This window comes from Fukomys damarensis, unplaced genomic scaffold (genome assembly GCF_012274545.1).
Source record: "Fukomys damarensis isolate Sample0158 unplaced genomic scaffold, DMR_v1.0_HiC HiC_scaffold_28, whole genome shotgun sequence".
NCBI classification, from domain to species: Eukaryota; Metazoa; Chordata; class Mammalia; order Rodentia; family Bathyergidae; genus Fukomys; species Fukomys damarensis.
In genome coordinates this window covers 18890032-18917699 of record NW_022900940.1, presented here as the reverse complement: position 1 = coordinate 18917699, position 27668 = coordinate 18890032, and the positions used below count along the sequence as shown (strand labels likewise).

At 37.3% G+C, this 27668-nt stretch overlaps 3 pseudogenes; all 3 read left to right on the top strand.

The window, feature by feature from the left end:
• Positions 1-2108: 2108 nt before the first annotated feature.
• Positions 2109-4353, top strand: LOC104865899 (annotated as a pseudogene).
• A 14888-nt stretch (positions 4354-19241) lies between these two features.
• LOC104865939 lies at positions 19242-23452 on the top strand (annotated as a pseudogene).
• A 2168-nt stretch (positions 23453-25620) lies between these two features.
• On the top strand, positions 25621-27368 carry LOC104865900 (annotated as a pseudogene).
• Positions 27369-27668: the final 300 nt, after the last annotated feature.

The following is a 27668-nucleotide window of genomic DNA, read 5'->3' as shown; positions in this document are numbered from 1 at the left end:
GAAGAGAAAATTAAAGGACCACTGGAAATAGCTTTTTTTATATCACCTAGATACTCCATACCTCACGACTGGAAGACAGTGGTACCTCAGTTCTTGAACAATTTTCTTTGCAAAAAATTTGGTTTGCAAACAGCAGTGATTGGCAAAATTTTGTTGTTGCTTACAAATTCTGAATCGGGTGATAAACACGACTATGGCCCTCTTTTCTACTCAAACACAAACGTGGCCATCTTTTCCAAAACTGTAGAGCGAATTAAGTCTGTGAAATGAGATAGCACTGTATATTGGAACTTGACTTTTTTTAGCTGGTATTTTTGTTTTCTTTTGTTTTTGTTTGTTTTGCAAATATCATAGATTACTAACCAAACTTTTGGAATTTTGATATAATGTGCATTTAAAGATTAAAATAGCTTTGGTTAGGTTTAGTCAAATCATATCCTGATATGCAAGAAGATATCAATTAACTTATAATTACAATAATTAATTATTTAAATAATATTTTAATTAAATAATATTTAAATAATTAAAACTTATAATTGAAGGTAAATTTCTTAAACTAGGATAATATTTCATTCTGCAATTATTTACCATTCAATCATATTTTCTGATAATCACCTCATGCCTTGCTAAGAAATGCTGCCTCTTCCAACTTAACTTCTATCTACACAGCTGTGTGTTCTAGAATGCAATGATCTTTAGTGTTACTCTGTTCCACAAAGAGATATCTGAATCCTTCATAAAAATAAAAGATATTCTAGAAAATTATCTGGCAACATAAACCCAGAGACTATAAATATCCATAGGATACTAACCTATAATTACTAATTTTTTGTAAGCAACAATGGAAAATGACTCAAATTTCAAAATGTATCTATTTCTGATTCTTAAAAAATTAATAAAAGTATATAATTTTGAAAACATGATAAAAGATACTTGCTGGAACATTAGGTAGACATTAAAATTTATATGATAACAAGTATAAATATTCATTGTTAAAAAACAAAGTACTGACTAAAACAAAACATAATATTAAATGTGGTGATCCTGATGTTGATATGGTCTGAGAAATTAAATTTACTTCTAAGGATTCTTCTGCATATTCCAATTTTTCTACATGAAGCATATTGCATTTTAAAATCAGGAAATAGCTTAGAGAAAAATAGGTGGAAGAAAATAATAGAGAGGCTTTTAGAGGCAATAATGCAGAGTAGTATAGAAAGGAAAAATGAGTGTTATAAAAATGCTGTGCTTTTCATTTTAAGGACTAGAGGCTGTAGTGTAAAGTCATTTAAGCTCTCCACATTACTGGTACTTGTGAATTCTGCTCTCGCTTTTAATTCATGGGAACATTAGACTTTTATTACTCACTGTCAACTTCTCATTTTCTGCTCTGTCACCTTGACCCTGATGACATCTTCCTACTTTCCTTCCACTACATTTCTCTTAGCATTGGAAACAAACTCTACCTGAGGTTTGATTAGAAACTCAAGGCACTCAAGCATTCTGTTTCAAAAACACTGTGCATAGCTATAGGAAGACATTTATACCCTTAAAAGTGATTTAAAGAAAAAGAAATGAAACCCTTTTTGGTGTGTGTTTTGAATCACATGATAAATCTCTAGTGCTTCCTATTTCTGTCTACTATAAAAGAAACCTCAGGAAACCATTTTCCCTCAGCAACATTATAATTGGATAATTAATAGTATTAGAATACTAGTGTTTCAGAGTGTAATTCTCAAGAACTGGCTTTTCTAGGGGATATACATCTTTTCTCACAGTTTTAGGAGGTTTGTTTCTCTCTGTAGCATTGCATGTACCCATCTCCAAACACTTGGAGTAGGTCTTTCTCATTTGTTTCATTACTGGAACAAAATACACAACACCCACAAGTTAAAGGAGGAAAGGTTTATTTCAGCTCACAGTTCATAGTTTCAGTCCCTGTTTGGATGGCTCCAAAGCGAGATGACATGAGAAAAGAGAAACAGTCCATGGCAAGGAAGGCAGGAAGCAGGCATCTGCTTTCCATCTTTCCATTTTTATTCCTTCCAGGCTACAAGCCCATTGATTGGTGCCACCACACTCAGGGTGGGGCTTCCCATTATCCATACCCAGAGCTGTGCTAAAGTAATCAGTGGACTAATTTAACTATCACACCTTTAATTCATGCTCACATACCCTTAATCCACATCTACACATCCTACATCCAGCCACCTCCATAAAATTCCTACCTACAAGCATATGAGGCTTTGGGGGAACATCTAGATATGAGCCACACGTGAGTATATGGTAAATTAGATAAGCATAAGGTTTCTATGAAAAGGGTCAGTAGTTCTCATTGTAGTCTTCATGTGTCACATGCAGTCCCTCTCGCCACTACTCAAATCTACCAACTGTTGCCTAAAAGCAGTGACAGATGACCTGTAAATATTTAGGAATTTTTGTTTTCCAATACAACTTTGTTTATGAACACTGAAATTCAGATTTCATATGATGTCCATCTATCAAGATATACTATTCTTATTTTGATATCATTTATATATTTAAAATATTAACTTGCAAACTCAAAAAAAAAAGACAACAGATAAAAATTAGTTAGCAAACCACATTTTCCTAACCTCCCACCACAAATGGGAACACGCTTGATAATGAGCAAAAGTCAGATTCTGCTGCAGGTTATATATTTGTCCTTTCCTCAGCCTGGCATTTTACAGACCTTTACCTTTATGATTGCTTGAATATATCCTCAAAAACCTATCATAGTTGTTTTATTTTCATAATGGGTTTGTCATGAGAGCATGGGTACAGTGAAAACCTCCACTAAATCAAAGCCAACATGGGAAAGGAAAAGTCTCATATCAATATCATTGTCATTGACAATTGGGTTCTGGCAAGTCCACCACTACCAGCCATCTGATCTACAAATGTGGTAGTATCGACAAAAGAACCACTGCAAAATTTGAGAAGGAAGCTGCTGAGATGGGAAGGATTCTTTCAAGTACACCTGGGTCTTGGATAAACTGAAAGTCAAGAGTGAGCATGGAATCACCAGCGACATCTCCCTGTGGAAATTTGAGACTAGCAAGTATTATGTGACTATCATTGATACTCCAGGATACAGAAGCTTTATCAAAAACATGATTACAGGCACATCTCAGGCTGACCATGCTGCCCTGATTGTTGCTGCTGGTGTTGGTGAATTCGAAACTGGTATCTCAAGAACAGGCAGAACCAAGAGCAGGCCTTTCTGGCTTACATGCTGGGTGTTAACAAAATGGATTCCACTGAGCCATTCTACAGCCAGAAGAGAGATGAGGAAATTGTTAAGGAAGTCAACACCTATATTAAGAAAATTGGCTACAACCCTGACACAGCAGCTTTTGTGCCTATTTCTGGTTGGAACGGTGACAACATGCTGGAGCTAAGTGCTAATGTGCCTTGGTTCCAGGGATGGAAGGGCACTCATGAAGATGGCAATGCCAGGAGAAACACACTGCTTGAAGCTCTGGATTCTGTCCTACCACCCACTCACCCAACTGACAAGCCTTTGCTGCTGACCCTCCACGACATCTACAAAATTGGTAGTATTGGTACTGTCCCTGTGGGCAGAGTGGAGACTGGTGTTCTCAAATCTGCCATGGTGGTCACCTTTGCACCAGTGAATGCCACAACTGATATAAAGTCTGTTGAAGTGCACCATGAGACTTTGAGTGAAGCCCTTCCTGATGACACCATGGGCTTCAATGTCAAGAACGTGTCTGTCAAAGATGTTCATGATGGCAATGTTGCCGGTGACAGCAAGAATGACCCCCCAATGGAAGCAGCTGGTTTCACTGCTCAGGGGGTTATCCTGAGCCAGCAGGGCTGGATCAGTGCTGGCTGTCCTCCTGTACTGGACTGCCACACAGCTCACATCACTTCCAAGTTTGCTGAGCTGAAAGAAAAAAATTGATCACTGGTCCTGTAAGAAGCTGGAAGATGGCCCCAAATTCCTGAAATCTGGTGATGTTGCCATTGTTTACATGGTTCCAGGCAAGCCCATGTGTGTCAAGAGCTTCTCTGGGTTGTTTCGCTGTTCACAATGAGATAGATGGTTACTGTGGGTGTCATCAAAACAGTGGACGAGAAGGCTGCTGGAGCTGGCAAGGTCACCAAGTATGCCCAGAAATCTCAGAAGGCTAAATGAATATTACTCCTAACACCTGCCACCCCAGTCTTAAGCAGTGGTGGAAGACCAGTCTCAAAACTGTTTCTCCAAATTGGCCATTTAAGTTTAATAGTAAAAGACTGGTTAATGATAACAATGCATCATAAAGCCTTTAGAAGGAAAGGTGGATGTTTTGTGAACCATTTGCCTTCTTTTTGTGTGTGGCAGTTTTAAGTTATTAGTTTTTAAAAACACTTTTTAATGGAAACAACTTTACCAAAAATCTGTCACAGAATTTTGAAACCCGTTAAAATAAAGTTTAATGAGAAACCTGTATCTTTTGCAGTGGAGCAGGGTTCCTCTTTCCCCACAGATCCACCAGTATTTGTTATTGGTTGGTTTCATGATAGCAGCCATTCTTTCTGGGGTGAGGTGGAATCTCAGTGTTGTTTTCATCTGCATCTCTCAAATGACCAGTGAAGTTGAACATTTTTTCATATGTTTATTTTCTGTTTCTAATTCTTCACCTGAGGAATGTCTGTTCATTTCTGATGCCCATTTCTGGATTAAGTCTTTAAATTTGGGAGGTCTGATTTTTTTAAGATGTTTATATATTCTAGATAGTAGACCTTTGTCTGAGGAACAGCTGATACAAATTTTTCCCACCTTGTGTGTTTCATCTTCACCATGTTTGTGACTTATCTTTCTGTGGAGAAGATTTTTTAATAAGGTGAGATCCCAGTTGTTTATTCTTTGTGCTAGTTCCTGTGCAGCTGAGGTTTTGTTCATGATATCTTTTCCTATGTCAGTGTCTTAAAGAGTTCTACCTAACCTATCTTCTTGCAGGATTGGTTGAGTTCTTGATAACAACCATACTTTATGGAATGAGATGAAATCTCAGTGTTCTTTTAATTTGCATCTCTTGAATGACCACTGATGTTGAACTTTATATATATATTTCTTTGCTTTTTATTTCCTCATTGAGTTTATTGGTACATTTTAGGTATACAGTACAGTTACATTCATTATTGGGATCTTGTACCTTTACATGACAGGTCTTGGTTCTCATTTTTTTCCCCTTGTCCCTGCCCTCCCTTCACCCCTCCTCCCCTCCCCCTTTACAAACACTTCATTTCCACTTTTTCATTTTCTCATTTTTTTTCCCCTTATTAGCTTGCCCGTACCCTTCCCGCTCCCCCTACCCCTTTAGACCCTTTCTTCCTATTTCACATTGTTCATTATATCATTAGGGTCTTATGTACTAATATAGCTTATTCACATCAGAGAAACTATTTGGTATTTACACATGTGTGACTTATTTATTTCATTTAGGAGTATATCCTCAATATGTATCCATTTTCCTCTTTGCTATTTTTACTTCTTCATCTGAGAAGTGTGTCTGCTCCTTTCAAATACCCATTTTGGGATTAGATCTAAAGAAAATTGGAATAGATCATCTTTATCTCAATCTGATAAAAGCCTACTATGACAAACCAATAGGAAATGTCATACTAATGAAGAAAAACTGAAAGCTTTCACTGTAAAATCAGGAATAAGACAAGGATGTCCACTCTCACCACTCTTGTTCAATATAGTCCTGAAAATATTAGCCAAAGCAATTAGACAAGAGAATTAAATAAAAGTAGTAAAGATAGGAAAGAAAAAAGTTAAATTATTATTTGCAGGTGATGATACTCTACACAGAAGACCTCAAAAACTCCACCAAGTGACTTCTAGATTTAACAACCAAATTCAGTAGCACAGCTGGATATAAAGTCAACGTTCAAAAAATAGCCTTCCTGGACATGAAGAAAGAAATTAGGGAAATAATACCTTTCACAGTAGCATTCAAAAACATGAAATACCTAGGAATCAATCTAATGAAGGAAGTATATTTCTTTTAGTTTTTATTCCTGAAATATTTCTGAAACATCCACTTGTCAACATTCTTTCTAATCATCCCCGTTAGTTTTTCCTGAACTTTTTTTGGGGGGGAGTTATTAAAATATATTTTAATCATTTTAAAAAGTTTTTATTAGTAAATATTTGCCATACATAATGATCACATGCATCATAGGGAATTTGTACCTGTACATAACGTATCTTCTATCTGTTCCATTTCCTTCCCCTCCCTTCAACCTTTCTTCCCCTCCCCATTTACAACAGCTTGTTTTCTTTCATGCTCTTTTTTTTTTTCTCATTGAGTTTATTGGTACATTTTAGGTATACAGTTCATTTACATTCATCACTGGGATCTTGTACCTTTGCGTGACAGGTCTTGGTTCTCATTTTTCCCCTTAACTTCTTGTACGAATGCTTCCATCTATTTTAATTTTTTCCTTCAGCTCTGAGTTTGCTAAGCTGGTTGAGCAATTCTTCTATTTGTTTTTTTCTTCTTTACTTAATATAGATATATCTTACCATATTCAAACTTTCAATCTGATTTTTACAGAATACATAAGAAACACTTTGTCCTCTATATTTCATTTCTTTTGTTTGATTGTTTTTGGTGCTGGGGATTGAACTCAGGACCTCACACTTGTGAGACAGGCGGTGGAACCACTGAGCTAAATCCCCAGCCCCTGTCCTCTATATTTCAAACACCATTACGCTTGCACATTCAAATAAAAAAAATCCATGGCACATTTGTTTCTTTACAAAATAATCTAATCTTATTTTCTAAAAAAACAGAGTATTCATTGAAGAATGCTCTATGTCTGCCAGGATTCAAGATTTCATTTCATACTTACATTCATTAATTCAAACTTAGAATTAGGTAGCTCATTTTACTGAAATTGTTTGTATGTTTCCTTTTTCAGCTTGTTTTTGTTGTTGTTAGCAAGGGAGTGAATAGAAATTTGAGTTTTATACAGCTTCTTGAGTTTACCACATAATTCTAGTAGTTTTTTGTTTTTTGTTTTTTTTTCCTTTTAGTGCACACTGTTTGTCTAACTGAAGTTACCATGCATTGAACTTGACAGGGACAAAGGGAAATGGACCTGGGTAGGTGGACTTCCTTTTGAAAAGATGAATTTTGCTGTTTGCAACTGAGCAGGCCAGTAGCCTGACTCTCTTTTTGCCACTGGGCTTACTCAGTCCACCTTGTAAGCATGGTGCTCCAGCACCTCACTGCTGTCTTACTGAGTTCTGATCGCAGGGCCCTGGTCTGAACCGCGCACATGACTGCTTCTCTTGCCTTCACCACTTTTCATGACTTTGCTGCAGTTGATAGCACTGTTGACCCAGTCCAGGAGATAAATAGCTGCATTTATTTTTCTAACCTTTGCTAGTTCCCGGCCACTTTCTGCTTCTCCGGAGTAATTGCTCCCCACCCGGACTCCATTGTCCTGTGGCCCCGTAAACTGGAAGCGACTGCAGCACGTGCAGAGGCCATCTTGAGACACGCGCTCATCATTCCTTCTGTTTCCCTCTTCATTTTCTGAAGTGAATCAAGTTTATTGGATTTTCAGAACAGGTACAAGAAATAGAGGGGAAAGTTTTTTTCCTCATTTCTGTTGAGTGAACTGAGCCTCCACAGCAGAACGGCACTCAAGTTTTTGAGTTCTATGAATGCTAGGGCCCCTCAAATGACGGAGTAAAATGAATAACTAGGTAAATGGCAAAGGCGCCAAAATTGTAATTGATTTATATTTTCTGCCTAGTGTTATAAACTTGGGTTCGTATTTTAACATATTATCTCTCCATGCTTTTGTCTTCTTGTCTATGCAATGGGGCTATATCACTTCTATCATTGTGTTGAAAAATTAAATACACTCATGTAAAACCTTTAAATACATTCATACATGTATAACATTTAGAACAGTGATTGGGACACTGAGTAAGTGTTATCACAAATCATTATCTAAATAAAATAAAATCACAACTTTCTTAAAATGTTTATATCCTGTGATATGATTCATGTTTTTAGTTATGTTCCCATTTAAACATCTAAAATCACTATGCTTAATCACTGTGATTTACTCATTCATTCATCTGCCAGTAATTATTAACTTGATGTTTGAAACAATCTTTATATCCATCTCTTCCTCTTCGTTACCGCTATTACTCTGAAATCAAATAGATATAATATATAATAATAGATCATATTATTATACATACTTCTGTTAGGGAAAATGTAATTAATATACAAATTTTAATTTTCTTCATAACTATTACTTGGAAAATATGATAACATATAGAAGATTTATGATTTAATGCCCCCATTAATTTGGCAGTTTTATCCACAGATACACCATACAAACAATTCACCCTTCAGGGACACACTTAGAGTAGTGAATCATTTGTAGTATGAAGACGCACCTTGAAAACATAATGTTAAGTGAAATAAATCAGATGCACAACATTAAATACCACAAAGTTTCTTTCTCACTGGAAATCCAAAGTATAAAGTACAGAGCAAAATAAAAGATAGATAAAAGAAAACAGGGAGATAGATCTTTTGCAAATGGAAAGGGGACCATGAGATGAAAAGTAGTAGGGAGGGAAAGGGAAGTCAAATGAACTAGGATGAGCCATGCACATGCGCCAACTACCCACAAACACCAACTAAAGCAATAAAGGAAGAAAACAGGGGAAAGGGATCTAGAGACAGAGGGAGAGAGGAGGAGGGAGAGGAAGAGGAATAAAAGAAATTAAGATACGTTAAGTACATGTACCTACCCACTAAGATGAATGTAAACTTTATGTACTTTAAACATATACTAAATTTTTTAAAGGAAAGAAAAACAGCAAGAACTTAAAAATGATTACTTAAAAAAAAACTTCTTATCTCTTTACTATTCCCATCAGAGATATAAGTGATGGGAATCATAAGAGTCTAATATTAAATAGTGACTTCTAAGGATTTTTTCCATGCCCCGTGTTTGATTTGGGGTTAATGTAAACTCTTCACTACTTTGTAGAAAATGTCTTGTGTTTTGCGACAATCTGGAATTTCACATCATGCATATCCATTTATTTTCTATTGTCAATGACAAAACACCATAGACTGGGTAAGATATCCAGAATAAAAGGTTTAATTTGGCTAATCTTTTAGAAGTCTTAGATGAAGTGGCCACATTTGTTGATAACTTTCTTGCAGGCAGAATCTCAGAGTAGTGTGGGACATCACACGGCAAGAGTTTTGAGATTAGTTTACTAATTTAACCAACACTTTCATCCTTATTTCCCTCAATTCTTACTTAGCTGAGAGAAAAAAAAATGTAGCTTAATCACCTCTATCATCAAAACATGTGGCTGTATACAGAGCAGACATTTGAAACATAAATCCTGAATAAATGAATGAACAAGTGGTTTTGAAAAAGTGCATTTGTAGTGCTAGGGATTTAGCTCAGTGACACCATGCCTGCCTTGCATGCACCAAGGTCCTGAGTTCAATCCCCAGTATAAAAAAAATGTATTTGTAATCGACAACTGCTAATAAATATATTAAGACTTCTCTGTACACCTGACTGAAATTCAATTTGAAAAGTTCATACTTTCTTGAGTTCTTTCACACTTGGAATATGTTGAGTAGTTTTCAAAGAGAAAATTCATTTTTCATAAATAGGTCCCTTGATATCTGCCCTCAAAAGTGCCAGAATTAGTGAAAACTCATAGTAAGCCTCTTCCTGAGCACCACTACTTTATACAAAAATCCTTTCTACCTCTTTTAGATTCAGTTTGTGCCAAGATCTTAATGCACATTGGTTTAGATGGGCCTTTCTCAGACTTGGCACTATTGCCATGTAGACCCTGTATCTTGGCTGGGTGCCCCATCCTGTGCAGTGGGATGTTGAACAGTTTCTCTGAACCTTCCTCACCAGATGCCAGTCACAATTGTACCTATTCCACCCTGTTCTGACAGCCAAAAGTTTCTGCAGACCTTGCCAAAAATCCCCCTAAAGGACAAAAATGCCCCCACTTAAGAAGCTCTTGTTTAGAGTGAATCTTGCCACCGTCTGAACGTAATGTTTTTCCAAAGTTGACAAGAAGTGAATGATGCATAATCAACACTGGACTCCACTCTATGCTTGATAGTTGTGGTTAAATCAGTGGCTGAATTTAGACAGAAAACTCCCAGCGAAACTCTTAAGTCTGCTCTGTTCTGCTCAATTTTCATATTGAGGCCCCTTAATCTTTGAGAAAAAGCCATTTCACTTGTGGCTTCAGCACAGTCATGTATGTGTGTGTGTGTGTGTGTGTGTGTGTGTGTGTGAGAGAGAGAGAGAGAGAGAGAGAGAGAGAAATGAAGGTATATATTTTATAATTAATCTTAGGCTCTCTTTTAGAATTTTGTTACATCAGCTGTAGCTATAGATTGGCCTTCTAAAATATCCTACTTCCACTATGCTTTAAAAATAATTGTATGCAGTTATTTAGCACATCAACAATCCAGAAAGTTACAGTATTTGTCACATTCTATCAAATGTTATAGAAATATTATAGCATAGTGCTTTTTTATTCATAACTAACACACATCTGCTTGAATCTTAAATTTTTTAAATTAAGTTTATTGGTACTTTTTGGTATACAGTACAATTACATTCATCTTTGGGATCCTGTACCTTTAGATAATGTATCTTGATTATTTTTTCTCCCATACCCCTGCCCTCCCTTCACCCCCTCCACCTTCCCTATTTACAAAGACTTTATTTCCTTTTTTTCTTTTCTCGTATTTTTTATTTTCCTTTCCCCTACCCTTCCTACTTCCCCTACTCCTTGAGCCCTTTTCTTCCTGTTTCACATTATCAATTATACAATTTAAACCTTAGTTACACTTTTTTTCACACCAGAAAAACTATTCAGTATTTACGGGTGTATCCTATTTATTTCACTTGAGTGTGGCCTCAATATGCATCCATCCAGCTATCAATGACTCTAATTTATCATTCTTTATGGCGGAGTAGTACTCCATTCTATAGATAAACCACATCTTCTTTATCCAGTCTTGAACTGATGGACATTTGGGCTGTTTCCAAGTTTAAACTATTAAAACCTTTTCCGAGCCGGGCATGGTGGTGCACGCCTGTAATCCCAGCACTTGGGAGGCTGAGGCAGGAGGATCGCTGTGAGTTCAAGACCAGCCTGGGCTACATAGTGAGTTCTAGGTCAGTCTCAACTACAGAGTGAGACTCTGTCTCAAAAACCCCCCAAAAACCATTTTCCGCTATAAACATGGGTGCGCATATATTTGAATCTTACATTTTTATTTTATTGTTCTACTTTACTTCAAGTCTGTTTATAATATTCAGGATATAGTTGAATTTGAATTTTGACCCATTAAGAGCTTTTACTTAATAACAGTTGAACTTACTTGTGTTATGATAAATATAGTTTGATTTACCTTTAACTTGTGCTTTTCAAGGTTCTTAACCCTAAATCTTACTCTGCTAATGGAGATTTATGTATTTTGTTCTTTCCATTTGTACTTCTCTTGAAAATATATTTTTGGCTTTCAATTCAGTTAAATGTCATTTAACACTTTTAACTCTTAAAACAAACTTTGATTTTATAATGTTAGTTGCATATGGGATTAAAATTATAATGACTTTCGGATGAATTACTCTTTTTATGATTAAATAATACCTCTTTCATATCTACAAAATTATTTCTACATTAAAGACATTCAACAGTTTTATGTGAGCCCTAATTATGTTTGTGTGTGTATATGTTTATGCATAATTACATGTATACATACATAAGTACAAACATAAACACATGTATATCATTGCCTTATCCATTCATCCATTCATCCATCAATGGATATTTCAGCTATTTCCTTATCTTGATTTTTGTAAATAAAGATACAATGATCACAGGAATGCAGGTTATTAGGTTACCTTTATGAGGTGGTGATTTTATTTCCATATATCTATATATATATACACACACACACACACACATACACACACATATATACCCTTTGCAACATTTATCTGTGATCTTTTTATAACAATCAAAAGGTATGCAATATTACTAGTCATTAGTAAGTTGACATTAAGACTTTTTTAAAAGTTAAATTAATAGAATATTCCAGGAAATATTAAATATTTGTAAATGTTTTCTATTGTTTTAGCTGAAAGACAATTTAATTGAGTTTAAGAACACCAGTACCTAATCCCTAAAAGAACTCTACATTATTTTTATATCTCTTACTCCTTAGCACTGTGAAGCTTGCAGGGAGGAAATCAAGAGGGTCATCAATCTAGCCCAATACTGGAGGTTGATTTCAGCATGCTAATACTGAATTTTCTAATCTAACATTTATATTGGCACCTTTAATTAACCATTGTAACTGAAATTTCTGTGTCTTCCAAATACGGGTCCTGTCTATAGTTTTGCAGTATTATTTTGGTATGTGGAATGTTTTTACAATTAGCACTTAAATGAGGGTTACGTTTTTCAAGCTTAATAGTTATAGAGAAGCTGTTCTCTACCAATTCTGGCTCAATTCTCTGTTGATTTGGAATATTTAGTGTGCATCTAGAACTTGAGAACACGTCCACACATGGCACCTAACACAAAAATATTTTGCTTGAGCTGAGGGTGCCACTTCTCTCTTCTCTTTTGTGTCTGCAACAATCAGACTCAATACAAATATGTTTAAATACGAAAGGGGAAGAAGGGTTGAAGGGTGGCGAGGGGAATGGGGAAGAAAGGAAAACAAGATACATGTGTAAAGGTACAGATTCCCTATCCTGAATGTGATCATTATGTAAATCTAAACTGTACCAACAAAATTAAAAATGAAGTAAAAAAAATATGTGACACTCTAAACCTCTGAGCACACTATTTCTCAACTGCTTCTGTTCTCTGTGCTTCCTACGTATAGCATTTGTCTTACAGAGCTTCACTTCTCGGAATGATATCCAGCCCAATAAATACAGAAAAGATGAAGAATTATCAGATGAAAGGGAGGAAACAAAGAGCAATGTTATTAGTAACTAAGGATCTGTTCCCTACAGTGGAGTGAGAGATTCTGTTTCTTTGACTGATAGCAACTGACAAGTCAGGTTCCCTAAATCCTATCTGATCAGTCCCTGTCTTGAGCTTCTCTCCCTGAGCATATAAAATGGGAACAAGAATCTTAATAAATCCGTTCGGTGAAAACCCGCCACACTTGTTGTCTTACAACCGTGGCCTGCCTTCTGCAGCAACGCCATTACTATCCCGAAATCCCTTGCTCTTTACCCTTCCTCTCATTCATATCCCACCACTGACCCCAGCCTTCTTCCTCACTAGAAATCCCCACTTGTTTTTCTTTGGGAGTTGAGCCCAAATTGCTTTCCTTCGCTGCTAGACTCCATTGTAATAAGCCTCAATACGACAGGGAACTATTATAATTAACTTTTTTGACATAACCCTAAAGTAGTAATGTATTTTCATGAGGAGATAATTTAATATCAAACAACATTTTCTCGACATTTTAGGCTTACATTGGCAATCAGTCTGTTTTTGCTGTATCAATCGCGTGCCTTCAGACTTTCAGAAATGTTCGAGTACACATTATAATCCAGCTACTAGTCAAAAATGAAGATTTATTGTATTTTTTGCCCTTATAAAACAGTTTTTTATTAAAAGAAAATATAAAGTATACTAAAGAAATCACTATGTATATGTTAGCATATTTTAATTATATTTCTAATGACTATATGTATGAAATGGAAGTGGGTATGTAGATAGATAATAAAATTTATAAAAATGGGAAGATGCACTTTTCTTGCTTTCTATGCATTGTATCTCTTTCCATTGCCAGAATCATTTAAATGTGTTTTCTTAAATGCATGCTTTAAAAACAGGCTGCGTGGAAATTGTGAAAATTTGAGTAGTGAAAGGATCACTATTGAATTACTCTTGCTTTGAATTACATGGTAAAGGGGAAATTAATGTCAATTTTATGATATAATTTAAGTTAAATCATTAAAAATATGTATTACAGAAATAGAAAAGGTACTAAAGGCTTAAAGTAAGACATACCTTATAAAAGTTTCTTTATGTATATTTAAAAAATGAAACCAATACCTGAAGATGTTCTATATATGAGAGAATCAGTTTAGTAAAGAGAAATAATGGAGCATTAGGCACTACGACAATAATTCAAGTTAGAAGCTGTACCACATGGTACCATAGAGATACAGACCTCAATCACCTAGGAAACATTTTTCCAACATTTACTTTCATTACCACTTAACACCCCATTCCACCACATGCACAAAATTATGATGATGGAGCTCCAAGGGTGACCTTAAGCCTCCTTCATCACCTATCTCTGATATAGCGGTCATTGTCAGGTCCCTGATAGTGGAGGAAGAAGTCTACTACCCTCAGGAATGCTGGCATTAGGACAGATAAGGAGATTTTCTCAGTGCTAAGAAGTAATGCTAACTTAGCCAGACCTCGAAGAAGTTATAGATCACAAGGGAGGCAGATGTCTGAAACTGTAACCACGATACATTGTGCCCAAGGATTTCATTTGAGATAGACTAGAAAACAATGGAAGAGGCACTCCTCGTCCTCAACAAAAAAGTTCACAGAGAAGTTACAACTTCAATACAGTCTGCTATAGATTTTGAGAATCTTCCACACCCAAAGGCAAGGGAAGAAGGAGAATAATATCATAAATTGTTACCTTCTCTCCTATGGAGTGGCATGAAATAATAAGGCAAATAGCAAACATCACATATAATAATAACGAAAGTTCATTGTATAGCAAGTACTATGCCCAGGACCTTAATATATGATCATCTTATAATTGCCTCTGCAACGTACTCCACTCTTTGTTTTCACCAGACTCTGTGTTCCCAGAGGCTCCTTAGTCTTTGCACTTCAATCTGAAGGATTGAAGTGGACCACAGGCAGTATATTCATTCATAAGAGACAGAAGAGGTGTCAGGGTGTGCACACACTGCCCCCTCCGTGCATGGACACTGTGCGCTAGGCGAGTCCTGTGTCTGGAGGACACAACCTTATTAATGTGTTATTTCCATGTGTTCCTCATTCTATTTTTGGCAAGCACTACCTTGGCACCGACTTTACAACCCCAGCCTTCTGAAAATTTCCTCATTTCCAGTCTCCCAATTTACACTTCTGAAAATAATTCCTTTTTAAAATTTTTTCTTAAATTACCCAATTGGAGTGTCATCTGGTATCAGGAATCTGTTCCCATTATCTCATTTAATCCTTGTGACAATTCAGTGACAACAGTACCATCATCAGATTCTTGCCAGCTGAATTAGGCTTTATTTGGAGGTACAGTATTTCTGATAATGACCAGTGTTTGTTGTTGTTGTTGTTGTTGTTGTTGTTGTTTTGTCCAGGTTTGATATCTGGCACCAACCAGAAGCAAAACTATTATAATAGCTATCATTTATTAAATGTCAACACAGAGCAATCTCTTCAAATATGAACTTTGTTCATCCTCAAAACACGTATTTGAGATGTTATATTATGCTAATTTTAGAAAGAACCTGGCTCCAAAAGGTTAAGTAACTTGTTCACAGTCAAACACAAGTACATAGAATAAAATTTTCTCTCGCTCGCGCTCCCCTCCCCCCATTCAAAATCAGTGCTATCAATCCTACTACTGCGCAGTGAAAGTTTCATTATGAAAAAAAGTTGTGAATGACATTAGATATGCAACTTACTTATCTTTTATTTTCTATTTTTCATTCACAAAGAGAAAAAGAAATTTCATATAAGCTTATACATGATTTGCTCAGCAGAAGCATCTACATTTAATATGGAACAATCCCTAGAGTGTGCCAGATATCTGTGAATCATTTTATTACAGCTAATTGCTGATTATTAGAAACTGTTGCTTTACCTTATTATTTATTTTAAAAGAAACAGAAATATGTATATAATGCATAAATTAATTGAACAAATGATGACAATGCAAAAAAATTCACGTAATTACCACTCAATTCAAGAAAGCAAATATTACTGGTGTGGTTTAGATCTGGGATGCACCCCTAAAGCTTCATGTGTTTAGAACTGATCAGCTCATAGGAGCCCTATAGCTGCTTGCTATTAGGATGTGGGGCCTGATTAGAAGCAAGACAAGAAGTGGAGGTGGGGTTGACCTGGAAGGGTAGATCTTGCTTCCTGGCTGCCATGAGGTAATCATGTTTTCTCTTCCCAGGCCTTTCCACCATGCTGTTTCTGCCTTGGAGCCAGCCAATTATGGACTGAAACCCCTAAAAACAGTGAACCCAAATAACCATCTCTTTCTTTAACTAGTGCTTGTCAATATTGTGTCCCAGCAACAAGGAAAGTGATTAAGACACACACAAAAAAAAAACCCTATTACTTGCCAATTTCAATTCAGCTCCTTGAAGTAATAGATAATTGTGAGTTGATGTCAAATACTTATTTTGGGGTGTGGGTACCAGGAAGCGAACTCAGGACCTTCTGCTTGCAAAACAGGTGTTGGCACCACTAAGACAAATCCCTGGCCCCTCAAATACTTAATATTATGATATATATTTACTTCCTATGTACATACCCCTATATAATACATCAGTTCCATTTGATTTTGAATTTTACCTAAATGGAAGATGATGTATTCATATCATTGAACAAAAATAAGAATTAGTTTATTTCATTTTTCAGAATTTTATTTCATAAATATGCCACAATTAATTGATTCATTTCAATACTGACAGATATTTAGGTGCCTTAGAGCTTTTTGCTCATGTCAAATCAAATTATTACGAAGATCCCTGTATATTCATCTAGGAAACAGAGGCATATGTTTCTGTTGGGAGCCTACCTAAGAGGGCCATTGTTAGATAAACAATTATACATATGTAAACACTGCCAAGGAAATTTCCAAATCGGAATGAATTTATGCTGCATACATGTTCTAGTTGTTCCATATCCTCACCAGTACTTGGAATTTTTTGTTAATTTTAGATATTCTGGTGGGTGTATTCCACGGTGATTTAATTTGCATTTCCCTGACTACAAATAATGTTGGACACATTTTCTAAGTGATATGTATTCTGCAGATATTCAAGATATGTTATATATAATATTTCCAGTAATACCCACTCGCGCTGTGCAGGTTTATCTTTGGAAAAATAAATCTAAAATGTTATATAGTTAAATTTATCAATTTTCAGTCATTGGTTAACTATCTCATTTTTAAAAGCCTCCTACATCTCAATGTTATAAGGACTTTGTTCTATAATATCTTCTAAGGATTATTAAAATATATGTCTTCCATTAACCTTGAGTTGATATTCATGTACAGAGTGAACTAAAAAGCCTACTATCTGAAGAGCATCAAAATCTTTTATTATATTGCCAGGATACAAAATAAGATGTTAAAATGTAAACATTACTTACCCATGTCTCGATTCACATGTGTCATTTTCATTTGTGGCACTTTAATCAACTACATTCTTTTACTTGTGATCTGCAATAGACATTACAGTATTTCTGTCATATATATTTCATATTCATGTACATTTATCCACACACATTTACCACTTTCTATGCCTCTGGTTTTTCAGGACTTCTGTTTGAGTATCTAAGTCTTTTAAAAAAAAATAAATCATATGTTGTAAATTTGAGATCTACAACATGATGTTGTAGGGTCCATGTAGAGAAAAATAGGATTACTCTGGTGAAGCAGTTTAATGTAGCTGTCATCTCACAGTTGCCCTTTTGTAACAAAAACAATTCACACTTACTTATTCAACAAAATATTTCCAATGCAACATAATTTTATTTCCTTTCCTGCAAAGCTGTAATAGCCAGCCTGACTCTGCCTTTTGCCTCAATGCCATTTTGTACCTGTGCTTGAATAAAGTGCTTGCACTTGAATAAAGCACCCCAAACCCCCACATCCTGCTTGGCAGTAAACTCACTGCAGTTGCAGGATGTTTTGTAGCTCACCTAGCTTGTGTGAAACTTCCTTGTGCCCCCCACTAAACTCCTGGTCCTGCTTCTGTAGGATTCCACTTGCTCCTCCCTGAGTCCTCCCCAACTGAAAGCAAGATTTAAAAGGAGAAATCTAAGTGCTTCCCAATGCCATGGAAACTTACAATAAATAAATGGGCTGGAATCTGGCACAGAGTACGGTGCTTCTCTATTGTTCGAACTCACTATCCATAACAAAGCAATCCAAAAAATAAACAAATAAAAGATAGAAAAACATTAGCACTAATACAAAAATGTCTCTCCTGTAGATAGTTGTATAAAGATGTCCTGCCCCTTGCCAAAGAAGAAGGGATGCCATCCAAAAACAGAAGAAATCTGAACAACTAGGCTTTGCTAAAGTTTCCCCAGTTTATTACTACTGTGTCAAACCCCTTTTGTGTTCAATCATGTTTTCCCATAACCATCCATTTTACACCAGACGTAACATAAAAGTACAGTTTTCTCTGGTTTGAGAGTCTTCATTTCTAAGGGCTCCATGCCAATAACACTTTGGTTAAATAAATTTTGTTATACTCTCCTCTTATTATAATGTCTTGTTTTACAAATTTGTCAGCCAAACACCTTGCAATGGGTGGAGAAAATGTATTACTTTTTCTCTCCTATAATCTCCAAGTTACTATTTTTTCATTCGCAAAATGGAGGTTCCCACCATACCTGTTTAGGTTTGATCATTTGCTGGAATGGCTCACAAAACTCAAGAAAACATTACTTACACTGACACATTTCAGGAACAGCCAAATGGAAGAGATAGATACAGCTGTCAACCCTTTTTTACCCCTCTGGAATCACCACCTTTCCAGCACCTATACATATGCAGTGACCTAGAAACTTTCTAAATGCTGGCCTTGTGGGGTTTTACATGGGCATGTTTTATTAGGTCATTGACCACTAGTGACTAGCTCAGCCTCTAGCCCATCTTCCTTTTCCTAAAGTGAAGTAGCAGGACTGAAAGTTCCCATCCTCTAATCACACACTTGGTTCCTCTAGCAACCAAACTCCATCCTGAAATCCTCCAGGAGACTCCAGCCACCAGTCACCTCATTAGCATGTGCTATAGTCCTCAGATGGCTTGTGTGAGTGTACCCAAGACTTTATGTGTCTGAAATTCAAATCCAGTGTTTAGATATGAAGGAAAAAAATCAATCTGACTATGGCGTTTAGAGGTGGGGCCTTAGGGTAGTGATTACTATTAGAAAACTTATCAGAGCTGGGCATGCTGGCACAGGCTTGTAATCCCAGCACTCAGGAGGCTGAGGCAGGAGGATAGTTGTGAGTTAGAGACCAGCCTGGGCTACATAGTGAATTCCAGGTCAGTCTCAATTACGTAGTGAGACCCTGTCTCAAAACAAAACAAAACAAAACAAAAACCAAAAACAAACAAACAAAAACTTATCAGAGAAGAGCCCTCAAGATTGAACCATTGTGACCTTCTAAGAAGGGTGAAAAAGACCAGACATATACACCTGCATATGATTTCTTATGCTACCATGGGACCCTGCCCCACAAAAGGGCCACCACCAGATGTGCTTCCTGGACCTCACACCTACAGAATTATGGGTCAAAAGAAATCTCTTTTAAAAAAATAAAGTGGTCTCCCTTGGACATGTTATTATAATGAAATGTAAACTAAAATAGCATACCAAAAGACACTTATATCTTTGGACAGTCTAAGAGTTTTAGTCATTGTATGCCAGAAAATGAAGAAGAAAACCAAAATATATCCAAGAACCCCTTCAGATACCCAAATATAAGGATGTTCAAGTTTCACTTATGTAAAATCACACAGTGTTTGCATATAACCTGTATATGTCCTCCTGTATGTGTCAAATCATCTCTGGATTACTTACAATTCATAATGCAATGTAAATGCTATATAAATAGCTGTCATAGTGTATTGTTTAGAGAATAATGTCAACAGAAAGTGTTTGTACATGATCAGTACAGACACAGCCATTGTTAGCATAACAGCACAACGCAAGATCTGCAGTTGGCCAAATCTATAGATATTGCATCCATGAATAGGAAGGCACAACTGTATTTCTTCTTGTGTTACAATATCCCCAAATCTCATCCATCAGTGTCCAAGCTATTGATATTTAAAGAATTTAAAATTTGGGATATTTCTATTTTTATTATTTCTAGAAGTTTGTATTCAATAAACTCCATAATTTCATTAATAATGCTTTATGAATCCATTTCTTGACAATGCTATTTATACTGTAGATGTGCAAAAATTAACATTAGGGGAAGCCCAGTGAAGGATACACAGGGATTCTCTGTGCTGCTCTTGCAACTTTTCCGTTAAGTCTAAAAATAGCTCAAAATAATTAATTTAAATCAATAAATTGAGCTAGGCAGTAATTTGGCATATGTAATTAATCTTTTTTAAAATCATAAAAATGTACTAACTAAAAGAAGACAGCAGGTACCCATTAAAAGTGTGAAATTTGTATTAATAATTCAATTCCATAAGCAAAAACCATGCCCATAATACTAAGAGGGGACATAGATCAATTATGACTTTCAAACAACTTCCATAATGGAAAAGCAGATATCTAAGGCCATAATTTTTTCTTAACATTTTCCTAAGAAATTTAGAGTCCAAAAGGAAAAGCGCCTGTATTGGCTTTTTGTTCCCCTCATTTTTTTCAACTTTCTCAACTTCTCCTCTACTTTCTCACCTTTTTATTAAGAACATTAAGTACTGTTAAATAGTGAATGTCACAAATAACATGTTCTTCATAAAGGTATAAATATTATCTGCAAATGTTCCAAATGAAGGGGAATTAAATTTCCCACTGAGTCACTGCAGAGCAGGTGTGTGGGCCCTCTCTTTTTTATAACCCCCATCTGTCCTGTCTCGCTTCATTTCCGGCACTGATATATGAATTGTTGGCTCTGTCAGAATTCAGAACAGAGTAGACTGTGGAAAAGACTTAAGCTTGTGGAAGTAGCACTTAGTGCCAAGTTATATGAAGCACTCCTAACCTCTTTTCTGAATGATGAATTTAAAAGACAAATACCAGAATTTCTCCCTCTTCCATCTCCCAACTTTGATGAGCCCCTGTTAAATATGGGTTGCATTCCTTTCCACAGCTTCGGCTACTATGGGTGACACATTTTCAAGTGCACTAGAGGAATGAGAGAAGCTAAGTGGAAGTCTAGGGTATCCTTGTAATATTTTTATCCAAGTTAGGAATCTGAGTAAGTACTGCATACTCACACACAGAGTATGCAGTAGCATGCTTGCACACACACACAACAGGGAGTGGCGCCAGGATGGCTAGCTTTCTTCCCAAATTCCTTCATTTTATTCAAGACGACTTGTGGCTCTGTTGCCTCCTGACGATTCTGGGTCACTGATCACGTCACAAGGGGTACCCATCTGCTTCTACAGGCACCCAGGCACCTCCCATGTTATTGCCAGCTCTGTGAGCCATCTGAGAAGGATCCCGCTCATTTCTCTTAATCAGTGGCAATGACTTTCAAAACCATCTGATGGCACCAACTGATGAAGTAAGTCAGCAGGGAGAAGCTAATCATGAGGATGTGCTGTGTGCCTGGTGTGTGTTATTTATAGAAACCTCAACAGATAAGAATACATTAACATTATTAAGCTACATCTACCCTGTGAGTCTCGGTGCTTGTTAGTGGCAAATTCTCCCTTAACTGCTGCTATATTATTCTGTAATAATTCATACTATATTTGTTTTAGTTAAAACTGTGCCTCTTTCAAAAGAGGAGGCTGTTTCCTCACCTTTTCTTTCTCTAAAAATGTTCACACAATAGCTTAACTATAGCTTATCTTTTATGTTCACACAATAGCTTATCTTTTATGAGAAATTCAAAGTATAAATAAAGAGCAAAATATAAGAAAGATATTAGGAAGTAGAGAGGGGAAAGGGCTAAAGAAATGGAGAGAAAAAAGAGAAAGGGGATTAAAAAAGAATTTAGATTTGTTACATTCAGGTTCCTGGTTAAGAGGGCATTCCCAATAGCCTCGCTGGCCAGCAGCTGTCTGAGACCTTGCACTCCAGGCCTGGTTCCTGGCTCCCAGGTCCCAGGTGGCTCTCTGCCCCTCCATAGGATGGCTCAACCTGCAGGAATACCAGAGCAAGAAACTGCTGTCTCATAACCCAGTGAGAGTTCAAAGATTCTTTGTAGCAAACACTGCAAATGAAGCTCTGGAGGCTGCTGAGAGACTAAATGCAAAAGAGATTGTTGTAAAAGCCCAGATCTTAGCGGGAGGAAGGGGAAAAGGCATCTTCAGTAGTGGTTTGAAAGGAGGTGTTCATTTAACAAAAGACCCCAAAGTTGTGGGACAGTTGGATAAACAGATGACAGATATAATCCAGCAACAAAACAAATTCCAAAGTATGTGTGAAAGTGGGCTGGGCATTTAGCTCTGTGGTTCTGCGGCCTGCCTGCCTTGCAAGCGCAAGCGCAAGGTTCCAAGTCCGATCCTCAGTACCAAAAACAAACAAACAAACAAAAAAAGTGTGAAAGTTAACAAGGTGATGATTGCTGAAGCTGGACATTTTCAGAGAAACCTACACAGTGATTCTGATGGACCTGGCTTGCAAAGGCCCTGTACTGGTGGGTGGGCCCCCAGGGCAGTGTTAACAGCTGCTTCTAATCCAGAAATCCTTTCTAAGGAGCCAACTGATATTTTTGAAGAGATAAAGGACAGCCAAGCTCAGTGCATGGCAGAAAAATCTGGGTTTCCTTGGGCCTTTGAAAAACCAGGCTGCAGATCAAATTAAGAAGCTGTATAATCTCTTCCTGAAAACTGATGCTACTCCGGTGGAGTGAATCCCTTCGGTGAGACTCCAGAAGGACAAGTTGTCTGTTTTGATGCTAAGATAAACTGTGATGATAATGCTGAATTCCAACAAAAGGAGATATTTGAGAAGGAGCCCATTGAAAATGAAGCTGCCAGATATGATCTAAAATACACAGGACTAGATGGGAACATTGCCTGCTTTGTGTTGGTGCAGGACTGGCCGTGGCTACTTGTGACATTATTTTTCTAAATGGTGGGAAGCCAGCCAACTTCTTCGATCAGAGAGATGGTATAAAGGAATCTCAAGTTTATCAAACATTCAAGTCACTCACATCTGATCCTAAGGTTGAAATTATCTTAGTCATTTTTGGTGGTATCATCAACTGTGCCATCATTGCTAATGGAATCAGCAAAGCCTGTCAGGAACTAGAACTGAAAGTGACCCTGGTGGTCTGCCTTGAAGGAACAATGTCCACCAGGCACAGAACATACTCAGAAACAGTAGACTCCCTATCACTATGGTTGTGGACCTGGAGGACGTGGCCAAGAAAGCTGTTGCCAGTGTGGCAAAGAAGTGATGTCTTTGGCCTGGTCCCGGGGCTGTTTTCCAAAATGGCTCCCTCACTGTGGGGGGGACAAAAATGGTTCTCTCTGGGAAAAAACAGGGGAGGACCTAAATAAGAATCACTGTGTGAAAATCTTAGATCTGTATCTTCTCAGATAAGTTAAATAGCCTAGTCTGGTTTTACTTATATAGTCATTATAAAAATAATGTCCTCAGCACAAAGAATGAATGGGATCTTATCTTATTAAAAAGCTTCTGCACTGAAAAAGAAACCACCAACAGAGCTAAGAGACAACCTACAATGTGGGAAAATATTTTTACAAAATATGAGAAAACAAAAATATGGAAATAAAGTCTTTGTAAATAGGGAAGTGTGGAGGGGGTATGGGAAAAAATGAGAATGAAGATCTGTCATGTAAATGTAATTGTGATTCCTGTGATTAAATCAATTCAAAATGAGACAACTCTGAGAAGACTAAATTGTGTTGAGTGTGTCACCTCTCCTTACTGGCCTTCACCTCCAGGATCTACCATCTTGTGGTAGAAAAATGAGAAAATGTAGTTTTGATGGGAATGTGGCTTTTCCCGTAATGTTCATTTTGTGGTAGAAAAAATTTTATTAGGTTTCTGTTTAAATTTTGGTAAAATTTTTATCTTTATGCAAATTTAAATAAAAATCCCATATTTTGTAATAAAAATTTAAATGACTTGTTATATATATTACCACTGCCATGTAATGAATGTAAACATTATATACTACAAATATGCACTAAAATAAATAAAATGATCTGAAATAAAAATATTTTTTAAAAGTTGGTCTGGGTTTCCACAGCAAGACACAGAAGGAGGAAAGAAACTTAATATAACCTAGAGATAAGGTCAAGGAAAAGGAATATACATTGCCTTTTCTTAATTAAAAGAATGAATAATTTTAAAACAACATTAATTTACAAAGGATTGTCATGGTAACAAATCAACCTAATAGCCATGATACATGTGAAAAGGTAGACACATGTACAGTACCACCTCTCCACAATGAAAGTAATCACTGTGATTGTATGCTGCAACCTTGAACTAATCAAAAATAAAATAGAAAATAAAATCCCCCAACACATGAACTTCACTAAAAGTGGACTCTTAATGAAAAATTTAACCAAAGGCAGACAAAAGAAAAAAAAAAGAATTATTTAAGGGGGGAAAAAAGAAAAGATAGACACAGACAAGAAATGAAAATATAAAGACATTCAAACCCCATGGAGAATTAACTATACTGATGAAACCCAAAGCCAATTTCTGATTTCTGGTCATGGGAGCTGTGCTCAACAATAACAGCGTATTAGTCCTGCCTTTAGGTTACCATTTCTCTAAGCAAAGGGCCTATGCCACAAACACTTCTCAGTTTAGTCAAGTATCCAGTCAGTGTTCCCATCATTGACTAACTGATTAGAACAATTCACCTGCCTGAGCCATGGTACACATTGTGATGGGCTGGGTTCCCAAGCTCTTTGTTTAATCTGTAGTTTTCTCCTTGCCTTTTTCTCATTCTTGTTTTGCTTTCATTTTACTTGAGGAGACTGACTTGATATCATATAGAATACACCACAGTCAGGATTTTGCTAATTATACCTCTGTGGTGTCATGTAGCAATTTATTTCTATGTCAGTGTTTATATCTACAATTGTCTTAAAGGGTAGATTTGAGACTTTTTTAAAAAAACTGTTTTATTTGTGGTGTATTGTGCTTTCACTAGTAGTCTTTGTGCTAGGTTCCCTTGCTCATTTGTGGTTTGCTAAACATTGAGAAACTGATAATTTATTCTGCCATTCTACCAATCTTTTGGCCGGCCACTTCTATGAGGAGAGCTTTTCCTCACAAAATATTTGGTAATGTAAATATATACATATTGATTATTTCCCTTTATTATTTTTCTTCACATAATGTTATCTAGTAACTTCTAAAATTGACCAGTGGTGCTGGGCTGAGTCCTCCGCGGCCCAGCGGCGCCAGGTGAGACAACCCCTGCGGCCGCGCTCTCCTGCCTGGAGGAGGCCCAAAGCTGAACTAGCAGCTCCAGCTCATCCTGTCCAAACCGCTGGGGGAGAAGGACAAGTACTGCACTGACTGCGAGGCCAAAGGTCCCCAGCGGGCTTCCTGTAATACTGGTGTGTTTATTTGCATGAGATAAGCTGGAATTCATAGAAACCTTGGGGTTCATATATCCAGGGTCAAGTCAGTCAACCTAGACCAATAGACAACGGAACAGATATGGAAAGAAAAGGACACAAAAACGGAAGAGAAAAGGAGCCAGAAAAGCCTATAAAGCCACTTACAACCGAAAAGCTACAAAAGAAAGATCAATTGGAGCCTAAAAAAGTACCAGTCCTAAAAATGCGGTCGAGCCCACTGTTGATCTTTTAGGACTTGATGGCCCCACCGAAGCACCGGTGACCAACGGGAGCACAGCCGCGCTGCCAGCCCTGGGTGACGACCTGGACACCTTTAGCCCGATGATTTCCACCCTTCACCTGCAGCTGTCATGCCCCCAGCTCAGGGGAATTTCTCTGTGCCAGCAGCTGCTGCCCCATCCGCAGTCACATTTGGGGATCTGGATTATTCACTGAGCAAAGTACAAAACCAGAAGAAGCAACGAAGAAACAGCTCTCCAAAGACTGTCTTATCTCTGTACAGGACAGGGACCATTCAGCAGCAAAGTACTCCTGGTGAGTTTCTGGGACCCACAAATACACCATTCACCTCGCAAGCACCGTGCACATTTCAAGGATTCCCGGATGGGTGTGCCCGCCACCCCGGCCACCTGGGAAGCGCGCTGGGTCCCAGCACACGCACGATGGTGGGCGTGCCATGCCCAACAGCTTCGTGGGAAAAGCACAAACCTGCGGGCCGCCCCTCCCTCAAATGCTGTTGGCCCCAAGGAGGAATGGTGGGGCAGACGGGGACTCCCCACAGTAGGTTCGGCCTACCACAAGCGCAGCACCCCGGGTAGGGCCTCTCCAATGAACCAGCAAGTGGTGGGCACGGGCATCGGCAGCGCCAGCTCAAGCGCCAGCTCTAGGAGCGCGGCGGGCCAGGCGCCAGCACGCAGCTGTGGAAGTGAAGTCAGCGAGGCTCCATCCAGAAGGAACGTCGGACACTCCTCGCTGAATGCATCTAGTTCCCCTGTTCGCCATGTACACACGATTCTGTTCTCGCCCGCGCTGTTCATGTTGAGAATGACCTGATGGACCCTGTTGTCTGTACCGATTACAGGTGGATGTGATGAAAAGCACGCTGAGAAACCATTTTATATCCAGGGCAGCTTGCTCATATTTCCCAGGATTTCACAGCCCATGATTGCGAAGCTGCCCAGCCAACTTGCATAATCAGTTTTACTCTCAGTGAAAGTATAGCTCTAATGTTTGTGTATAGGGAAGTAGTTATGTTAGTAATACCACCGAGAGTCTAAACCCCGCCCCAGATTGGCCAGTAATCCGTGGGAAGGTACTGTATGATCAAATGTTTAAGCATATAAATAGAATGTAAATGTGACACTGAGCACTGTTTTCTCGTGTATCAAAATTCTTTTGTTTCCTCCTTCCCCTCGCTGTGCTGCTTGCTGTTGGGATGTGCCTAACAGGGAACGTGGTTAGTAAAAGCAAAATAAACCTGATGCTATTATAGAACTTAATTTAATGAATGTTAAAAGAATTCAAATTTTATCTGCCTCTTGAATTTGGATCTCTAATGTACATAGTACTAAAACATGAAGAACTTTTCCTGTACTCTATGCAAACAGCATAGCTAAAACAATGCTACTTTCAATCCTTGAAGGTCTATCCAGGTCTATGACAGTAACTGTGTTTACGTTTTATGGTGCCTCCTAAGGACAAAATGTTATTTCCCTATATTAAACAGATGAATCCATAAAATAAATTGACCAGTGGTATTTTACTTTTGAAATAGCATTATGAACTAATGGATTTTAAAAATATTTGGTAAGTTTAGATCTGTTATTGTCACATTCATTATTTCTATGTTTGGTCGGGGGAAACCTCTTCATTATAATTTCTGAAAAGTTTTGACAGTTTGCTAGCCGCTGTTAAGAGATGCTCTAAACATATATTGTATAGTTCATGCTTCAGAACTGAAGTTAGCTAGGACTGGTCATTGTTTCAGGGTAAAATTCTGAGAAATATGAATATATATTAAATTTGAAAGAAGTTCATAGTGAT